This window comes from Orcinus orca, chromosome 6 (assembly GCF_937001465.1).
Source record: "Orcinus orca chromosome 6, mOrcOrc1.1, whole genome shotgun sequence".
Classification (NCBI taxonomy): Eukaryota; Metazoa; Chordata; class Mammalia; order Artiodactyla; family Delphinidae; genus Orcinus; species Orcinus orca.
In genome coordinates, this window is record NC_064564.1 from 98876691 (window position 1) to 98894826 (window position 18136).

The 18136-nt window shown below is 41.6% G+C and overlaps 1 long non-coding RNA gene across 1 annotated transcript; it reads right to left on the bottom strand.

Moving 5' to 3' along the window:
• Window positions 1-13428: 13428 nt before the first annotated feature.
• On the bottom strand, window positions 13429-16554 carry LOC125964664 (uncharacterized). Its single transcript, XR_007477900.1, has 2 exons — window positions 16470-16554; window positions 13429-14614 (listed from the first exon to the last, which is right to left on the bottom strand). It is a non-coding gene; the product is annotated as an uncharacterized LOC125964664 (long non-coding RNA).
• Between the last annotated feature and the right edge of the window lie 1582 nt (window positions 16555-18136).

Consider the following 18136-nt stretch of genomic DNA (forward strand, 5'->3'; position numbering starts at 1 on the left):
ATGAGCTACTTAACCCCTTCCTGCCTAATTGACCCATCTGCAAGATCGGGATAAGAGTAGTGCTTTATGAAAAGTAAGTCTTTTTAAAGAATAAAATGAGTTAACACCAAGTGCTTAGACTAATACTGGCGCGTGGTAAGCTCAATAAACACTAGATCCTGGTAACAATCTTTTGACTTCCCCACTGGCCCTGAGTCAGTCCCAGGCACCCCACACTGCGTCATTCAATTGTATACCCCCAACTCCGAGCCCAATCCTGGTCGGTCATATAAACAGTGAAATAATGCAAAGATGTTTAAAGAACACTGCCCTTTCTCCTGCATTACCCTCTCCGAAAGGTAACAGATGTTACCAGTCCAGTATTGACCCCTTCCCTCTCTTCTCCACAGTCGTTCAGACATATTCACTTAGAAGGTTCCCCGCCCCCCGCCCCGTTTTCACAAACACGTGATCATTCTAAAGCTGGTACTCTGCATCTTATTTTTTTATTTTCCCAGACTGAAAATCTTAGGCCTGGGTTATCTAAATCAGGGATAGGATTCTTTTTAACAAGGCACTGAGTGAAAGATTCAGAACTCCAAGAGGATAGCGTTAAGTAATATCAGATGTTAGCTATACAGTATTGCCAGATTCGCAGGAAAGATTGTTTGCTGGCTTCAAAACTTCCCACAAAGGAGTTGAAAGAAATCTGGATGTCTCTGAAAGAGTGTATATTGGATTGCTAGGGCTGCCATAACAAATACCATAGACTCGGTGGCTTAAACAACAGACGTTTATTTCCTCATGGCTATGGAGGCTGGAAGTCCAAGATCAAAGTGTTGGCAGGTTTGGTTTTTCCTGAACCCTTGCCCCTTGGCTTGCAGATGGCGGCCTTCTTTCTGTCTTCACATGGCATTTTCTCAGTGCACATACATCCCAGGTGTCTCTCTCTCTTCTTTAAGGACACCAGTCATATTGGATTATAACCTTACCTAACAGTCTCAGTTGGATTTAATCAGCTCTTTGAAAGCCCTGTCTCCTGGGACTTCCCTGGTGGCACAGTGGTTAAGAATCCGCCTGCCAATGCAGGGGACGTGGGTTCGAGCCCTGGTCCAGGAAGATCCCACATGCTGCAGAGCAACTAAGCCCGTGTGCCACAACTACTGAGCGTGTGCTCTAGGGCCTGCGAGCCACAACTACTGAAGCCCGCGTGCCTAGAGCCCGTGCTCCGCCACAAACAGAAGCCACCGCAACAAGAAGCCCACGCACCGCAACGAAGAGTAGCCCCCGCTCGCCTTCCTGTAGCAATGAAGACCCAAAGCAGCCAAAAATAAATAAATTTTTAAAAAAAGCCCTGTCTCCAGATACATGGATTACAGCCCACTCATATGATCTCGCTTAAACTTAATTACCTCATTAAATTCCTATCTCCAAAAATGATGATATTCTGAGGTTCTAGGTTTGGGGTTTCAACACATGAATTTTGGGAGAACATAATTCAGCTCATAACAGAGCGTATGGGTAAAGTGTGGTGGATGTACACTGGGAGGTATTATGCAGCTATCAGAAGCACTGGGTTAGATGGACATAAAGCAACCTGGATGGATCCTAAAAACACAAAGCTGCATGAGGAACAGAAAGAAGTGTGTGACCCGGTATCACTTCTATAAACTAAAAGTATGAGCCCTCAGTGCACATTATGCAAGAACATTTACAAAAAATACAAACTACATATTAAATACATCACAATAGCTGCCTATGGTATCAGGAGGAGAAGAGTAGGGAATGGGGATTGCTTTTTAAAGGCACATAAATTAATGAGAGACAGAGGGAGAGAGAGAATTTGGCAGACCAGTGGTGATAATACACTGTAAACTCTGATGAGTATGAAGAACTCAACCCTCTGGCCCTCAGTCCAAAATGAAATACGCAGTGAGGAAATCAAGACACCCCTCCCCCATCTTCTTAGCAGACAGAGGGTAGAGAGAGGTCAAAACCTCTGTAGCAAACTACAGTCCAGTGCCATGGACACAAGACAACCTGCTTCCCTCTTTTTATCTGAGACATTGGCCCAAGTGGTGACATCCAGTTGCAACATATGCTTTCCCATTTGTGGCTCAGAAAATGTATGGTTTCCTCTATTCTCTAACAGAAATATTGCAAAGTAACCAAAGTAATAAGTATGTACACTTAATGGCAGAGAGCCAGATATAAAGACTTTGAAAAAGATTTCACGCCTGGTATATCCAGTGGCAGACCATGTTGGTTGCCTGTCCAATATCCAATATCCTCTTTGTCCTTCCTACATACATACCCCAATTTTGTTTAGGGTAGCTGTGTACCCAGTTAAAGAACTCTGCTTCCAGGCTCCTTTGTAGCTGGGATTTTGACATAGTTCTGGTCAATGAGACAAGCAGAAATCTAATGGGTAGGGCTTTTAGGAAACTTATTGTTTCCCAATTAAAATAAAAAGGGAGAAACTCAATAGACATGCATTTTTTGTCCTTTGCCCTTCTTCCTGCCTGAAATGTGGAGATGCTGCCCAGTGGTGCAACAAACATTTTGTGACCATGGAGCCACTCACGACAGGTGGCAGTAGAGAAAGGGAAAAGATGTCTGGTTTCCTAAGTAGTTGCATGAGCCCTGGACTTCCTTCTTTGGACTCCTTGTTACATGAAAACAAAGTGCTTTTTAAGCCACTGTAGTTTGGGTTTCTGGAACCACTGAATCCAGCCCTGACCCCCTGCAAATGGAGCAGGTGAGCCTGTGCCTCCCTGGTTCCCTGGTGAGAATTGAGAAAGTCCATCCTTCTTCCAGATGAAGAGAGGAATACAATGGCAATTGGTCAGGAAGTCCCCTCTGCCTGTGAGGTGCGTTTCCAAAGCTTACCTGGCGTATGTGGCATATGTGGAGTGGATTTTAGGGAAACATCTGTCATGTCCACTACACTATTAAACAGGATTGTTGTAAAGACTGTGTGACATGGGACATAAAGAACTGGCAAGTAGCAAGCCCCCTAAACATCTTCCTTCCTCTCTTCTCTATCATGACTTTTTAAAAATTAAATATTTAAAAATACTGAGCTGTGAACAAAGCATGTTTCAGGTATATCAGAGAATCAGAGATGAGAAAGACACTCCTTGTTATTGGACACTGGAAGTGTTAACAAAATCACTGGTGTGAAAAGTCTTTGGAAAGCAATAAGAATTATAGCAATAAAGTGCCTGGAACAAAGTATCCCTCAAACATTTACTCACTTTTTGTTTGTTTTTTTTTAAAAAAAAAACATTTACTCACTTGATTTCAAATAGAAGGTATGGATAAGATTTGGCCACACCAGGTCAAACAGGATCCCAGTCATTGTGACTCTGTCAGGCTTAATCACTGAAATATGCCAAGTCATGGTGATTAAGCTAAGTCATGGTTGTTAAGTCATCACAGACAGAATTAGAATGTGGGGAAAAGGTCAAGGGAGAGCATTTTCCCTTACTTTGCTCTGAGACAAAACCAAATTCAGTTCAGTCCTCCAGCCTTAGGGTTCAGAGAGCTCTGATCTAGCTAGCTGAGGGAACAATTCACTGTTAAATACAATCACAGAAGTAATAAGAGAATGCATCTTGTCAAATAATTCAGACAGTACAGATGCATACAGTGTAAGAAGCAAAAGTCCTTGTTCTCTGTTTGGGGAGGATTCCTTCTGACGTTTTTCTATGGCAACGCACTTTCAGAATAGACACTCATCTCCTCTTCCTTCTCTACAACTTCCATTGCATTGGCCTGGTAAGATAATGCTTGGGAAATAATTATAAAACTGGGTAGTAATATTATTCTCATGATTGAAAGAGCCCCTTAATACATGGAAGACACTGCATTTCAGGAGAGGATGATTATGCCTCTTCCCACAGTACTAGGAGATACATTGGTGCAGCACCAACTGTGAGCCTTATCCTAGAGAAGAGCTTGGTACCTAGTATTTCTTGTCCTTATAACACTTCAGGGAAGCACTTGTTCTTATTATCTTCCTCAGAGCCTAAGGAAACAAGTTCTAAGAAGTAAAATAACTTAGACACAATCACATTGCTAGTCAGTCGCAGGGTTGAGATTTGAATCTGAGTTAACAAGCTCCAAAGCCCCCATACTTTTCACTGTTCTGTTTTACTTTCCAATACAGGCAAGACGGATTCCTCTAATAGGTAAGAGCAAATTTAGGAAAGGTCATACTTATGGGATATCTGTAAACTATGATTAGTAATGTTATTTTATTCTTTTTCCTTTTTAAAATATTTATTTATTTCGGCTGTGCCAGCTCTTAGTTGCAGCACGTGGGATCTTTTAGTTGCAGCATGTGGACTTCTCGGTTCTTGCAGACTTCTTAGTGGCATGCAGACTTCTTAGTTGCTGCATGCAAACTCTTAGCTGCGGCAGGCATGTGGGATCAGTTCCCTGACCGGGGTTTAAACCTGGGGCCCCTGCATTGGGAGAGCAGAGTCTTACTCACTGGACCACCAGGGAAGTCCCAATAATGTTATTTTATTTTATTTATTTTTTAATTTTTTTTATTTTTTGTGGTACGTGGGCCTCTCACTGCTGTGGCCTCTCCCGCTGCAGAGCACAGGCTCTGGACGCGCAGGCTCAGCAGCCATGGCTCACGGGTCCAGCTGCCCCGCGGCATGTGGGATCTTCCCGGACCGGGGCACGAACCCGTGTCCCCCGCATCGGCAGGCGGACTCTCAACCACTGCGCCACCAGGGAAGCCCAATAATGTTATTTGAGACATGCAAATATGTTACCAAACTCAGGTTCGGCTGCTTGCCGCTCAAAAGCCAATACTCAAGAGGCAACTGTTGGTAGAAAGGAAAGTTGCTTTAATCAGAAAACTGGGCAATCTGGGGAGAAGGTGGGCTCATGTCCCAAAACCAACTCTGAAGACTCTGCTTGGCCATGAAAGTGTCTAAAGGGAAAAAGGGAAGTAATCTCAGTCACTGAGATAGGGGATCAGACTCATAGCCATCTCCCACTGCATGCAGGCTTGTTGCCTCCTCGTGATCTCTCTTTTTATGCTATATTGTTCACACAGTTTGTTTGTGAGATTACTGAAAGTGAAGCTGCGGAAGAGAGCTGGTCATCTGTTAATTACTTATTATTCATTTCTACTTCTTTGATCTATGGAAAGAACTATGGAAAGGTCTAAAATTAGGCAAGGTATAATGTGATCAAAAGATTTGAAAGGTGTGCTTGGGCTGGAGATGAGTAGAGCATGGGGTGACTGGTTAAAGGTTAGCTACAATATAGTTTTGCTAAAGAGACAAGACAAAAGGGGCCTCCTGCAGGGAGCTCTTTCCTGCCAAAAGCTGCTTACAAATCCCCACTTGTCAGAACATGATTCCATTTCTACGGGATTATGGGCAAAGGTCCGTCTTCTGTAACTTCTTCATGCTGACATACGGCACTGTATTCTTAGAGTGGAAAATGTTGACATGGGTCTGTAGCATCCCTTTGCTGAAAATTTTAGTTGCCCACTTACATATATGGGCAGAACAAGCTACAATTACTTTGATGCCCACAAAGATATAGATTATTATGAGCAGTAGTGTTAATCCCATTCTCTTAAGGCCAGTTCTTGGAATTGTGCTAGCCATACATTCAGTACTGCTCAAGATGGAGCAGCGTATGTCATGGCTGCAGTCTGGTCATCATGCAGTTAGCTTTTCCCCTCTGGTGGCAGTTATAGTATCTGTAAAATGACTCCAGAATGTGCATCAGACACTGAAGAATTCTGTAATTCTATTGTCCTCATCATTAACTGTTGAGCCTGCTCATTTAGGACTCAGGGAGGCCTGGTAGATTTCAGCTTTTCTACAAACAAGAGGCAGGGGACATGGAGGGGCCTTTGTACTTGGGAGGGTCCCTGCAGGGTTCTGCTCGCTTCCAAAGACACTGAACATCTTGGAATGTCACTCTCTCATCCTGGCTTTCCCTCTTAGTCCCTCTGCCATCCTCCTATCCACTTGGCTAAGGTCTGATGCAATTCTATGGCAGTCTTCTTTCTGCCTCATGATGGCAGGTGCTGGGACTGGGGCAGAGAAAATAGAAGATGAACCTGAAACATCATTTTGTACAAGTAAGAAAGTATGTAAAATATGATGGGGACACAAAAGGATAGGGGTCATGTCAAAAGGACATAGAAACCCTCTTAAAGGAGCTGCAATAGGCCAAATCTAAGACAAGTTGAACATCAAAACAAATTCAAAGAATGGCTAAACAACAGGGTCCTACTGTATAGCACAGGGAACTATAGTCAATATCCTGTGATAAACCATAATGGAAAAGAACATTCATAAAGAATGTATGTGTATAACTGAGTCACTTTGCTGTACAGCCGAGGTTGGCACAACTTTGTAAATCAACTATATGTTAACTTAAAAAATAAATAAAATTAAAAAACCCCACAGATGTTATTATAGGCAAAAAAAGTATATCCTCCCCCCCAAATTTAAAATTAACATATTAGCACCCATATGATTAACAATTACATGTTAATGTAATTAACATATTTTATCACCCATAAAATAAGTTACCATGAGTTCATAAATGTAGAGATAAGGAAAAGATCTTCCTTACAATAGAATACCAACTAATAAATGTGGGTGGAAAGATGGAATTAGAATGTCACCATTTTGCAACCACTGTATTAATAATTGATTCAGGCAAAAATCATGGAAGCTAGATAAGCAGGTGAAAGTTTGAGGAGGAATAGAATACGTCTAAAAGTATCTCTTCACAAGTTATTTATTAAAGGGGAAAAGGTCACTTTACAGTAGAATAACAGGACAGATAACGGTTCAAAGTCAACATCAGTGTTGAGGCAAACGGACATTATCTGTGCTTTCTGTTGTGTGTCGAGCACACAACATCATTTCTGTGGTATCCTGATAGAAATGCATAACATGGATTTCATTATGAGGAAATATCAGACCAACTCCAATTGTAGGACCTTCTATAAAATAACTAGCTGGTAATCTTCAAAAGTGTCCAGGTTGAAGTCAAGGGAAAACTGAGGAATTGATATTCTAGATTATAGGAGACTAAAGAGACATGACAATTAAATGCAGTGCAGGAAACTGGATTGGGCTGGGGGCAAAAGGATAGCTATAAAGGGCATGATTGAAACAACTGTGAAATTTGAATATGCCCTACAGATTAGATCAAGAGTTGGCAAAGTACATATGGCCCTCTGGTCAAATCCAGCCTACTGTTTTTGCTTTTTTGGCTGCGCTGTGAAGCATGCAGGATCTTAGTTCCCTGACCAGGGATTGAACCCGTGCCCCCTGCAGTGGAAGTGGGGAGTCTTAACAACTGGACCACCAGGGAAGTCCCCCAGCCTACTATTTTTGTATGGTTTGCAAGCCAAGAATGTTTTTTACATTTTAAAAATTTGCTGTGAAAAATGTAATAAAATTTACTATTTTAACCATTTTTAAGTGTATAGTTCACATTATTGTGTAACAGATCTCTAGGACTTTTTCATCTTGGAAAACTGAAACTCTGTACCCACTGAACAACTCCCCATTCCCCTCTCCCCCACTCCCAAACCCTGGCATCCACAATTCTATTGTCTATTTCTATGAGTTTGACTGCTTGAGATGGCTTATACAAGTGACATCATACAGTGTTTGTCTTTTTGTGACTAGCTTACTTCACTTAAGAGTAATGTTCTCAAGGTTTATCCATGTTGTATTATGTAACAGGATTTCTTTTTTTAAGGTTGAATAATATTTCATTGTATGTATTTAACACTTTTTTTTTAGTTTGTATATTACTATTTTTTTTAGTTTTTTAAAATTTTATATTGGAGTATAGTTGATGTACAATGTTGTGTTAGTTTCAGGTGTACAGGAAAGTGATTCAGTTATCCATATATATATATATATATTTTTTCAGATTCTTTTCCCATATAGGTTATTACAGAGTATTGAGTAGATTTCCTTGTGCCGTATAGTAGGTCCTTGTTGATTATCTATTTTATATATAGTAGTGTGCATATGTTAATCCCAACCTCCTAATTTATCCCTCCTCCCACCCCACCATTCCCCTTTGGTAACCATAAGTTTGTCTTCTGTGAGTCTGTTTCTGTTTTGTAAATAAGTTCACTTGTATCATTTTTTTTAGATTCCACATGTAAGTGATATCATATATTTGTCTTTCTCTGTCTGACTTCACTTAGTATGATAATCTCTAGGTCCATCCATGTTGCTGCAAATGGCATTATTTCATTCTTTTTTGTGGCTGAGTAACATTCTATTGTATATATGTACCACATCTTCTTTATCCATTCATCTGTCAATGGACCTTTAGGTTGCTTCCATGTCTTGGCTATTGTAAATAGTGGTGCAATGAACATTGGGGTGCATGAATCTTTTCAAATTATTGTGTTCTCTGGATATATGCCCAGAAGTGGGACTACTGGATCATATGGTAGCTCTATTTTTAGTTTTTTAAGGAACCTCCATACTGTTCTCCATAGTGGCTGCACCAATTTACATTCCTACCAACAGTGTAGGAGGGTTCCTTTAAGGCAGTTTTAACCGCCAAGGATTAGAACACTCCCCAGAAGAAAACACAGACAAATGGATAAAGAGATTCAAGAGGGAAGTGTGAGAGAAACAGGACAACAGCAAACCTGTTTCAAATTTTCCTTCAAATAACTAGAAAATACAGATTATAGACTTATTATTATATAGATTACTACAGATCACCTTTCAGTGGGACCCTTTGATGTATGCACCTGAAACACAGGAAAACTTATTTCCCAGAGTAGATATAAGGAAGGAAGGAAGGAAGGGAGAAGGGAGGTAGAGAGGGATGGAAGGAAGGAGGGATGGAAGAAAGGAGTCAAAAAGAGGAAGGAAAAAAGAAAAATTCCCCCAAATTTTGGAAGGCAAGGAGGCAGGATTCAGAGACATTTCAAATCTGCCCTAGCTTCTCATTATCATAGAATAAAATCTGTCCCAAAGCTTTTTAAATCTGTTTAAACCAAAAGAACTTTGGATGAAGGCAAATTATTTTTAGAATGCTCTTGTTATTCAGGTTGAAGTTACTAATGATACAGAACTCATAAATTATACAGTAACAATTTGTTTTCTTATTATAACATTAAAAATAACATAAACCAGTGCAGTATTTTTGTGCATTTTCTGAATGAAAGATAATTTAAATTGGGAGCCTCCATGCAGTTCTAGTCAAGTTCGAGCAGAAACTCTCTGTATCAGTCTCTGACATGGCAATTTTCTAGGAAAGAAATTCATTTAGGTAATCAATCAGGAATTCATTCGTTATTGTTTGGTTAATATTAACTAAAGATTTTTTTAAAAATCACCCTTGTCTTCTTCATTTGCTTATTTTAAGTGGTGAGTATATGAAAACAATGTTTACTTTTCTTATTGAAGACTGTGCAGAAAGACCCACAGGTATTTGTCTCTGGGTGGGAAGAGCAGAAGATCTGATCTGAAGGCTGGCCTGGCCTCTTACCTGCTTTGTACCTTTGGGTAAGTCACATCTCTTCTCAGGATCATACATACATATTCATGTCCCTGACAGAGTTGTGACACAAGGTACATGGAAACAATCTCCAACTTCAAAGGGCTGTACAAATAATTGTTTATAATTATTAATATAGGGACCAAAGTGCTTTGTGATAGGAATAAGCAGTAAAAAACACCCACTTTTGGGACTTCCCTGGTGGCGCAGTGGTTAAGAATCTGTCTGCCAATGCAGGGGACATGGGTTCGAGCCCTGGTCCGGGAAGATCCCACATGCCGTGGAGCAACTAAGTCCGTGCGCCACAACCACTGAGCCTGCACTCTAGAGCCTGTGAGCCACAACTACTGAGCCTACGTGCCACAACTACTGAAGCCTGTGTGCCTAGAGCCTGTGCTTCGCAACAAGAGAAGCCACGGCAATGAGAAGCCCGCGCACCACAACGAAGAGTAGTCCCCGCTCACTGCAACTAGAGAAAGCCCACGCATGGCAACAAGAGAAGCCACGGCAATGAGAAGCCCGCGCACCACAATGAAGAGCAGCCCCCGCTCGCCGCAACCAGAGAAAGCCCGCGTGCAGCAACGAAGACCCAACACAGCCAAAAATACATTTATTAAAAAAAAAAAGACAACAAAAAACACCCACTTTCAAGGAGAGGCAGGGAGCTGATCCTATTTGGATTTTCTCCATTTGCCCTCCAGATCCACTCTCCACCCTGCTTCTCACAAATCCAGCCCCCTTCCCTAAGCTTCTGCTTGGTTTGGGCCGGTCTGGTGTTGATTCTCCCTATAGGTTACTTTGGACTGGCTGTGTCCTTCTAACAAAAGCCACAGCTCCTTCAGGCAGCCCGTGGCACACCTCCCTCCCCTGACACCTTTGGGCCCAAGGGGTCTTCCCAGGCCCTGTTGGTTTCCTTTTTCCCTGCACACTGCCCTTTGGGTGGGTGTGCCATCTGACTCCTGCTAGGAGGAGGCTGCTCAGTCTAATTAACTTGTGTAATTACTGTAAAAAATACGAAAGTACATTGACTTTGAAAGAAAAAATAAGTAAAAACAGGTAGTTTAGACAAATGGTTTAAATTAACGAAACTGGGAAAAGGAACCCTTCCCAAAGATATATGGATGCAAATGACACCTTGCCACGTCACCATTGTGGGGAAATACGCACACCACATTTCTCAATCCAGTAAAGAAAGCTCTGAACTGTAAACAAACAAGCAAACAAAAACCCAGAGTCATCACCCTGCAAACTTCTTTTTCACCCTGCATACTTTTAGTGCCAAAATAAATGAACCTTGAATTTTTCCTGTAAGCTATATACTTACTCCCTGACATAAATCCATCCGTAGCATTTTCAATGCTGACCTTTTGCAGATTTGCAACATTCAGGGCTATCACAATCATGTGAGAGAAAATATTTTTCCACTAGGAACATACTGAGTGTAAACTTGGGAATGTTGGCAATCTTGTGATTTTCTTTTCATTTAAATACATGTCGTGTTTGTTAATATAGTGAGCCAGTCCTTTCAAAGCCTGGACTTTCTTTAAACATTTTTATTGCAAACAATCTATGCTTTTTTCCTTTTTGATTCTGTCTTCCTTACACAGTAAGAACTCCAAATCCTATGTTTTAAATAAAAGGAAATAAAATTCTTGGCTTTATTAGGTAAGCATAAATATAGAGAAGAATAAAAAGTTTTGTTAAATAGTGAATGGAATTAAAAAGGTGATGCTTATCTTTTAAGTTAGTGATTCTTAAGGTTTGGTGTCTATCAGAATAATCTTTGGGGCTTGTTAAAAATAAACATCATGCCCTTTCCATGACTGTCTAGCATTCTGTATCATTATAAAATTCAATGTTCTCATCTGTGAAATGAGGATAACCTCACAGAGTTATTGTGAGGATTAAGTGAGATAATGTATATAAAGCAGCAAAGCACTTAGAACTGCTCTTAATGCACAGTAAGCTATAGGAGTGTAGCTACTATTATTTTTGTTGGGAGACAATTCTCCATGTTTCTGCATGTCCTGGGAACAGAGGCACTGACCACCTTTGTTCTGGACTATTTTCTCCAAGATGTTTGTATAGCAAACAGCCTTGGAAGATACAGGGTCTCCCTCCAGAGCAGGGGGCACTTTTGTTTTCTTTCTAGTGTAATAATATCTCCCTTTGGTGGAAATGTCTATTATCAAGATTTGGGCTCCCTGAGCTCAGAGCTCCTCAGCTGTGATGCAAATCCTCTGCAAGCATGGCATTCACATGGGCCCCTCTGTCTTTCCCCTGTGAACTTGGGGGTGGCAAGAGGAAACCAACATGAACATGAACATGAACCTCATGCTGCTTGCTGTGCCGTAAGTAATAAAGTCCTTTGTCTCTGACCCAGGAGTTTTGAGTCTTCTACGAGCATCTGTGTGGCAGGCAAAAGGAAGGTTAAAAATCTCAGCCCCCTGGGCTTCCCTGGTGGCGCAGTGGTTGAGAGTCCGCCTGCTGATGCAGGGGACATGGGTTCGTGCCCCGGTCTGGGAAGATCCCACATGCCGCGGAGCAGCTGGGCCCGTGAGCCATGGCCGCTGAGCCTGCGCGTCCGGAGCCTGTGCTCCGCAACGCGAGAGGCCACAACAGTGAGAGGCCCGCGTGCCGCAAAAAAAAAAAAAAAAAAAAAAAAAAAAATCTCAGCCCCTTCACAGTTCTTGACAATTACAGGGTTCAGAAGCATGCAGTCATGTTTAAAGAAGTGCAATTTGTCAACCAAAAGTAATTTAATTAAATTAATTAAAAAGTAATTTCAGGGAATTCCCTGGTGGTCCAGTAGTTAGGACTCTGTGCTTTCATGGCCAAGGGCCTGGGTTCCATCCCTGGTCAGGGAACTAAGACCCCATGAGCCACGTGGCCAAAAGAAAAAGTAACTTCATTTTTCACTCCCATCTCTAAATGAATATTTGAAAGGATCCAATTCATAGTTTTCTTATTGCACAACCTCGGCACCATCCAGCTGCTCCCACATGCAACCATGGTCCCCGTCTTATCTTCTGGTTTGAAGGGTACTATTAATGACCTTTGGAATCTAAATCCACCTGGCCATTATTCAAAACCACTAATCAGTGGCCAAATGGTAGAGCTGCAGAAGGTTGGAAGAGAATTTGCATTTCTGAACTTCCCCCAGGATCTCAGTTGACCCCTTCCTCACCATTCCAGCATACGATGCACAATTCCCAGCGTCTTCCTCCAGAACACCTTATTTCATAGCAACTATAGTTTTGCCCCTGTTACTTCCTCAACCCACTCAGCACCACTGACATCTTGATGACTGACTCATTCCTAAGAGAATATAGGCCACCAAGAAGGGAGACCCTCTGGAGGGGCAACCACTATTAGAAAAATGATGACTGGTACTAGCTCCAGAGAGAAAATCCAAGTGGTGGACACTGCCTGGTTCTCCCACCGCAATTTACACATGACCAAGTCTAAAGCTGGAGGACAGCTACTTGGGTTCTTTCAAAGGATGCAAGTCATCAGGCCAAGGCCCTTTGGACCCAGTGTATCTACTCTGTCTTTTACCATTCTTTGGCACGCCAAATTCAATGAGGGCACAGAATAGATAACAAGAGAATGTTATTCAAGAGAAGCTGGACTCATGGTAAATCCCAGCACACAGAGGAATGGTTGTGGGAATGGGTCACCGTTAAGAGTACTGGAGCCTTGGGCTTCCGTGGTGGCGCAGTGGTTGAGAGTCTGCCTGCTGATGCAGGGGACACGGGTTCGTGTCCCAGTCTGGGAAGATCCCACATGCCGCGGAGCGGCTGGGCCCATAAGCCATGCCCACTGAGCCTGTGCGTCTGGAGCCTGCGCTTCTCAACAGGAGAGGCCACAGCAGTGAGAGGCCCGTGTACCGCAAAAAAAAAAAAAAAAGTATCTATTGAATGCTAAGGCATTATGGCCTTAGTGTTTATTTACAGACAATTTTTTAGAGCAGTTTTAGGTTCACAACAAAATTGAGGGGGGGAAGGTACAGCGAGTTCCCATACACCCCTTTCCCCCACATGCACAGCCTCCCTCATTATCAACATCCCCTCACCAGAGTGGGACATTGGTTACAACTGATGAATCTACAGTGACACAACCCGAATCACCCAAAGTCCATAGTTTACACTAGGGCTCATCCATTCATTCCTGTATAACATTCTATTTGTTTGGACAAATGTATAATGACATGCATCCATCATTATAATATCATACAGAGTATTTTCACTGCCCTAAAAATCCTCTGTTCTTTGTCTATTCATCCCTCCCTCTCCCAACCCCTGACAACCACTGATTTTTTTTTTTTTGCTGTCTCCATAGTTTTGCCTTTTCCAGAATGTCATATAGTTGGAATCATACAGTCTGCAGCCTTTCCAAATTGGTTTCTTTCACTCAGTAATATGCATTTAAGCTTCCTTCATGTCTTTTCATGGCTTGATAGCTCACTTCTTTTTAACCCTGAATATTATTCCATCGCCTGGATGTACCACATTTATCCATTCACTTACTGAAGGACAAACTTAGTGCTTCCAAGTTTGGGCAGTTATGAATAAGCTGCTACAAGCATCCACATGCAAGTTTTTGTGTGGACATATTTTGAACTCCTCTGGGTAAATACCAGGGAGCGCAATTGCTGGAGTGTAAGGTAAGAGTATGTTTAGTTTCATAAGAAAATGCCAAGCTGCCTTCCGGAGTGACTGCACCTTTTTGCGCTTCCGCCAGCAGTGAGCGAGAGCTCCCACTGCTGCCCAGCCCCCTCAGCGTTTGGTGTTGTCGGTGCTCCGGATTTTAGCCATTCTAGTAGGTGTGTAGTGGTATCTCGTTGTTTCAATTTGCATTTCCCCGATGACATATGATGTGGCACATCTTTTCATATGTTTATTTGCCATCTGTATATCTTCCTTGTTGAGGTGTCTCTTAAGCTTTTTGGCCCATCTTTTAATCAGGTCTTTCATTTTCTCATTGTTGAGTTTTAAGAGTTCTCTGTATATTCTGGCTAACAGTTCTTTATCAGATGCGTCTTTTGCAAATATTTTCTCCCAGTTTGTGGCTTGTCTTCTCATTCTCTCAACACCGTCTTTCACAAAGCAGAAGTTTTTAAATTTTAATGAAGTCCAACTTATCAATCGTGTCTTTCATGGATTGTGCTTTTGGTGTTGTATTGTTAAAAGTCACCAACATACTCAAGTTGTGATAGCTTTTGAATCTGTGATTTTATTTTTAAATTATGTATGCATTGAGCATTTTTTTTCTTCATTTGGAAAAGAAAGATTTTGAGACTTCCTGCAGTGTGTGTGAATTAGTTGCGAGTGCACTTGCAAATCTGCAAATGTTACTGTTAATAGAGACTTCTATTTTGGAATAAGTATGTGTGCTTAGTCTGTGACAAGTTAACGTCAAATGAAATAAAATTAAGTTTATGGAAGTTTCAAGTCCATAGTGATACTAGAAAATTAATTGTATTCCACATGACTTTCCAATACTGTTTATCAAAACTCAGAAATGCTGTAGAGGTCAATCTCAGTTACCAGAATCCAAAATTCAGCTGTGATCAAGTTGCTAATCATGAACTCTGTTTTAGGCTATAAGTCTACTAACTCACTGAGGTCATTTGACTAGAGATTGTCTGTGAGGAAATCACTGTTTACTATGCTATCGTTTCTCCTTTTATAAAGAAATCCAAGGAAGAGATAAATAAGGAATCGAATGTATAGGTTACATCTCAAAATCCCATGTTTGCTCATCTAATCTTGAAATTTGGACTAAAATAAATAGAGCCAAAGGCCAGAGATTAGATAATAAGGATGTTTTGGTTTCAGATGTTATTGCTTAAATAATTTAATATTGGTCAATACAACCCTAATTGTGTTAGGGTTTTGTTGATTTATTGAATGTGTTTTTACCTAAGCAGTTGAGCCACAGGAGGTAATAGCTCTTAAACCCCATTCCCCGGGTTCTAGTATGAAATGAACCAGTGATTGAGAAGCCTCCCTGCTTCTTCTAGTACAGCCTTGGGAAAGAAAGTCAGGAAAGAAGTAGTTCTGCTCTGTGGACAACGGTTGTGGGGAAAGGGACTTCCCTGGTGGTGCAGTGGTTAAGACTCCATGCTCCCAATGCAGGGGGCCTGGGTTCTATCCCTGGTCAGGGAACTGGATCCCACATGCATGCTGCAACTAAGAGTTTGCATGCCACAACTAAGGAGCCCTCAAGACACAACTAAGGAGCCGCAAGCCACAACTAAGGAGCCCGTGAGCCACAAGGAAGGAGCCCATCTGCCGCAACTAAGACCCAGCACAACCAAATTTAAAAAAAAAAGGGTTGTGGGGAAAACATGACAAATGGGATAGCCCTGTGGCTGCAGTTAATAGTACATCCATTCCTATTGGATCAAGATGTAGGGCTTTTTACAAATACTGTTGGATTCAATTAGCTGTTTTTATTTTCTTGTATTACCCTTATCTGGTTTTGGAATCTATATTACACTAACTTCATAAAACGAGTAGGCAGGTTTTGAAAGTTGTCTATTTTTTTGGTAACAATTTGTTCTTTTCAGGAGAACAGTCTGATGACTTTTTCAGTCATCAACAGTCTGATGACAGTCTGATGACTTTTTCCTTAATGTTTATACAAGCACCACTTTTGGCATTTTATATATTTCTAGGAACTTTTGCATCCCATCCATGTTTTCAACTTACTATCTATTTGGTGGTTTTCCTAATATTTTATTCTAGATTCTGTTTCATGGAGTTTTCTACAATGAGAGAGATGAAATGAAACCTGAGCAGGTCAGCACTTTTCAAACACATCGTCCACCTCTCTGAGTAGGGTAATTCTGTCCAGGATGTAGCACCCCCATGACTAGTCTATCATCTGACTCTTACCTGGCCTGGCCCTTCTGTGGTCCTCCCTGGTTGCCATCTAGTTTGTCTTACCTTCTCTCAGAGTTCTAACCCCAGCTTAGGCATCCTCCTTGATGATGCTGGTCATGGTTAATAACCAAAAGGGGTAAAGGAGAACTCTAAGGGGTATAGAGGAAAGAAGTAGTAAATGCGTGCTTTGTAGGTACAGGATTTCCTTCTGGAGTGATGAAAGTTTCTGAAACTAGATCGTGGTGATGGTTGCACAACTTTGTGAAAGTACTTCATGCCACTGGGTTGTACACTCACTTTAAAATGGTATGCCTGAAACTAATATAATACTGCATGTCAATTATACATCAACATAAATACATACATACATACACTGGTTCAGATGGTAAATTTTGTTATGTATATTTTTCTACAATAAAAAAAAAAAAATCTCAGACTTGGGGCAAGAGCCTCCTCTGCGTTTCTTAGTTCCTTATTTATTTCCATTTCCCTCAGTCACAGGGGTAGTGGCTACCCTTTGTATTTACTATTTTTAAAATTTTCTGTTATGTGTAAACATAAAATCTACCACCTTAGCCATTTTAAAGTGTACACACACTTTTGTTTCACAGTTCTAGAGATTATAAGTTTGAAATCAAGGTGTTGGCAGGGTTGGGTCCTCTTGGGACCTCTGAGGGAGAATCTCTTCCACGCCTCTCTCCTAGCGTTTAGTGGTTGCTGGCAATCCTCGGTGCTCCCTGCCTTTTGGGAGCATAACTCCAATTTCTTCTTCTGGCTTCACATGGTTGTCTTCCCTGTGTGCACGTCTCTGTTTTCTCCTCTTATAAGGTCGCTGGATTCAGTGACTTCATTTTAACTGATTACATCTGCAAAGACCCTGTTTCCAAATAAAGTCATATTCACTGGTACCAGAGGTTAGGACTTGAACATATCTTTTTGGGGAGACACAATTCGACCCACAACAGGAGTCATCATCAATGTGGTGGCAAAGAAAACTAATGCCACACAGAGAAATCTGCACATAGACCTGTTTACTTGAGGAAAAAAAAAAAGTCCCCGTTTCCTTTTCCAACCTTGCAGTGTGCTTCAAGCACCCTCTACTGGCAGAGTTTAACATCCAGCCAGCGGGCAACAGGCAAATGCAGTCTGCAGAGTGCCGTTCCCTGGGGCAAGGGATGATGGGCTTTGCAGCTCAGAGGCAATAAATTCATAACAGCCACAGACTAAAGTTCTGTCTGCTTTGAAGTGAGCCTTCCCTACGTTAGTTTTAGCTTGACTACGGAGCTCTAAATCGGCTCTGGGACTAAACCTGGGAAGGGAAGAGTCCAAAGAGAGGAGATGCTTAGGCTAGGTCTGGTAGGTTATAGCACGCTGGAAGGCCTTGAAGTGGAAGAGGGATGATATTTTAGGGAGAGGGACCAGTATGGGCAGAAGCAAAGCATGGGAGACCCTAGGTTGTTATGGAATTCTGAAAGCCACGTTAAGGTATTTGAACTCTAATCTGAGGGTGAAGTTGGGTAAGAGTAACATGACCAAATTTGTAATGTAGAAAATTTCCTTTATCTCCAGGCAGCATGGGAACTCCTTCTGTTTGGGAAGGAGAGCCCTGAACAGGCAGCAATGAGCTTCTATAGGAGGAGTGTGCACAAAGGAAGTGGACTGGGAAACCTGCATAGCTGAAGAACCTCATGGGAGACAAGGTTCAATGAGAATCGTCAAATGTTTCAAGT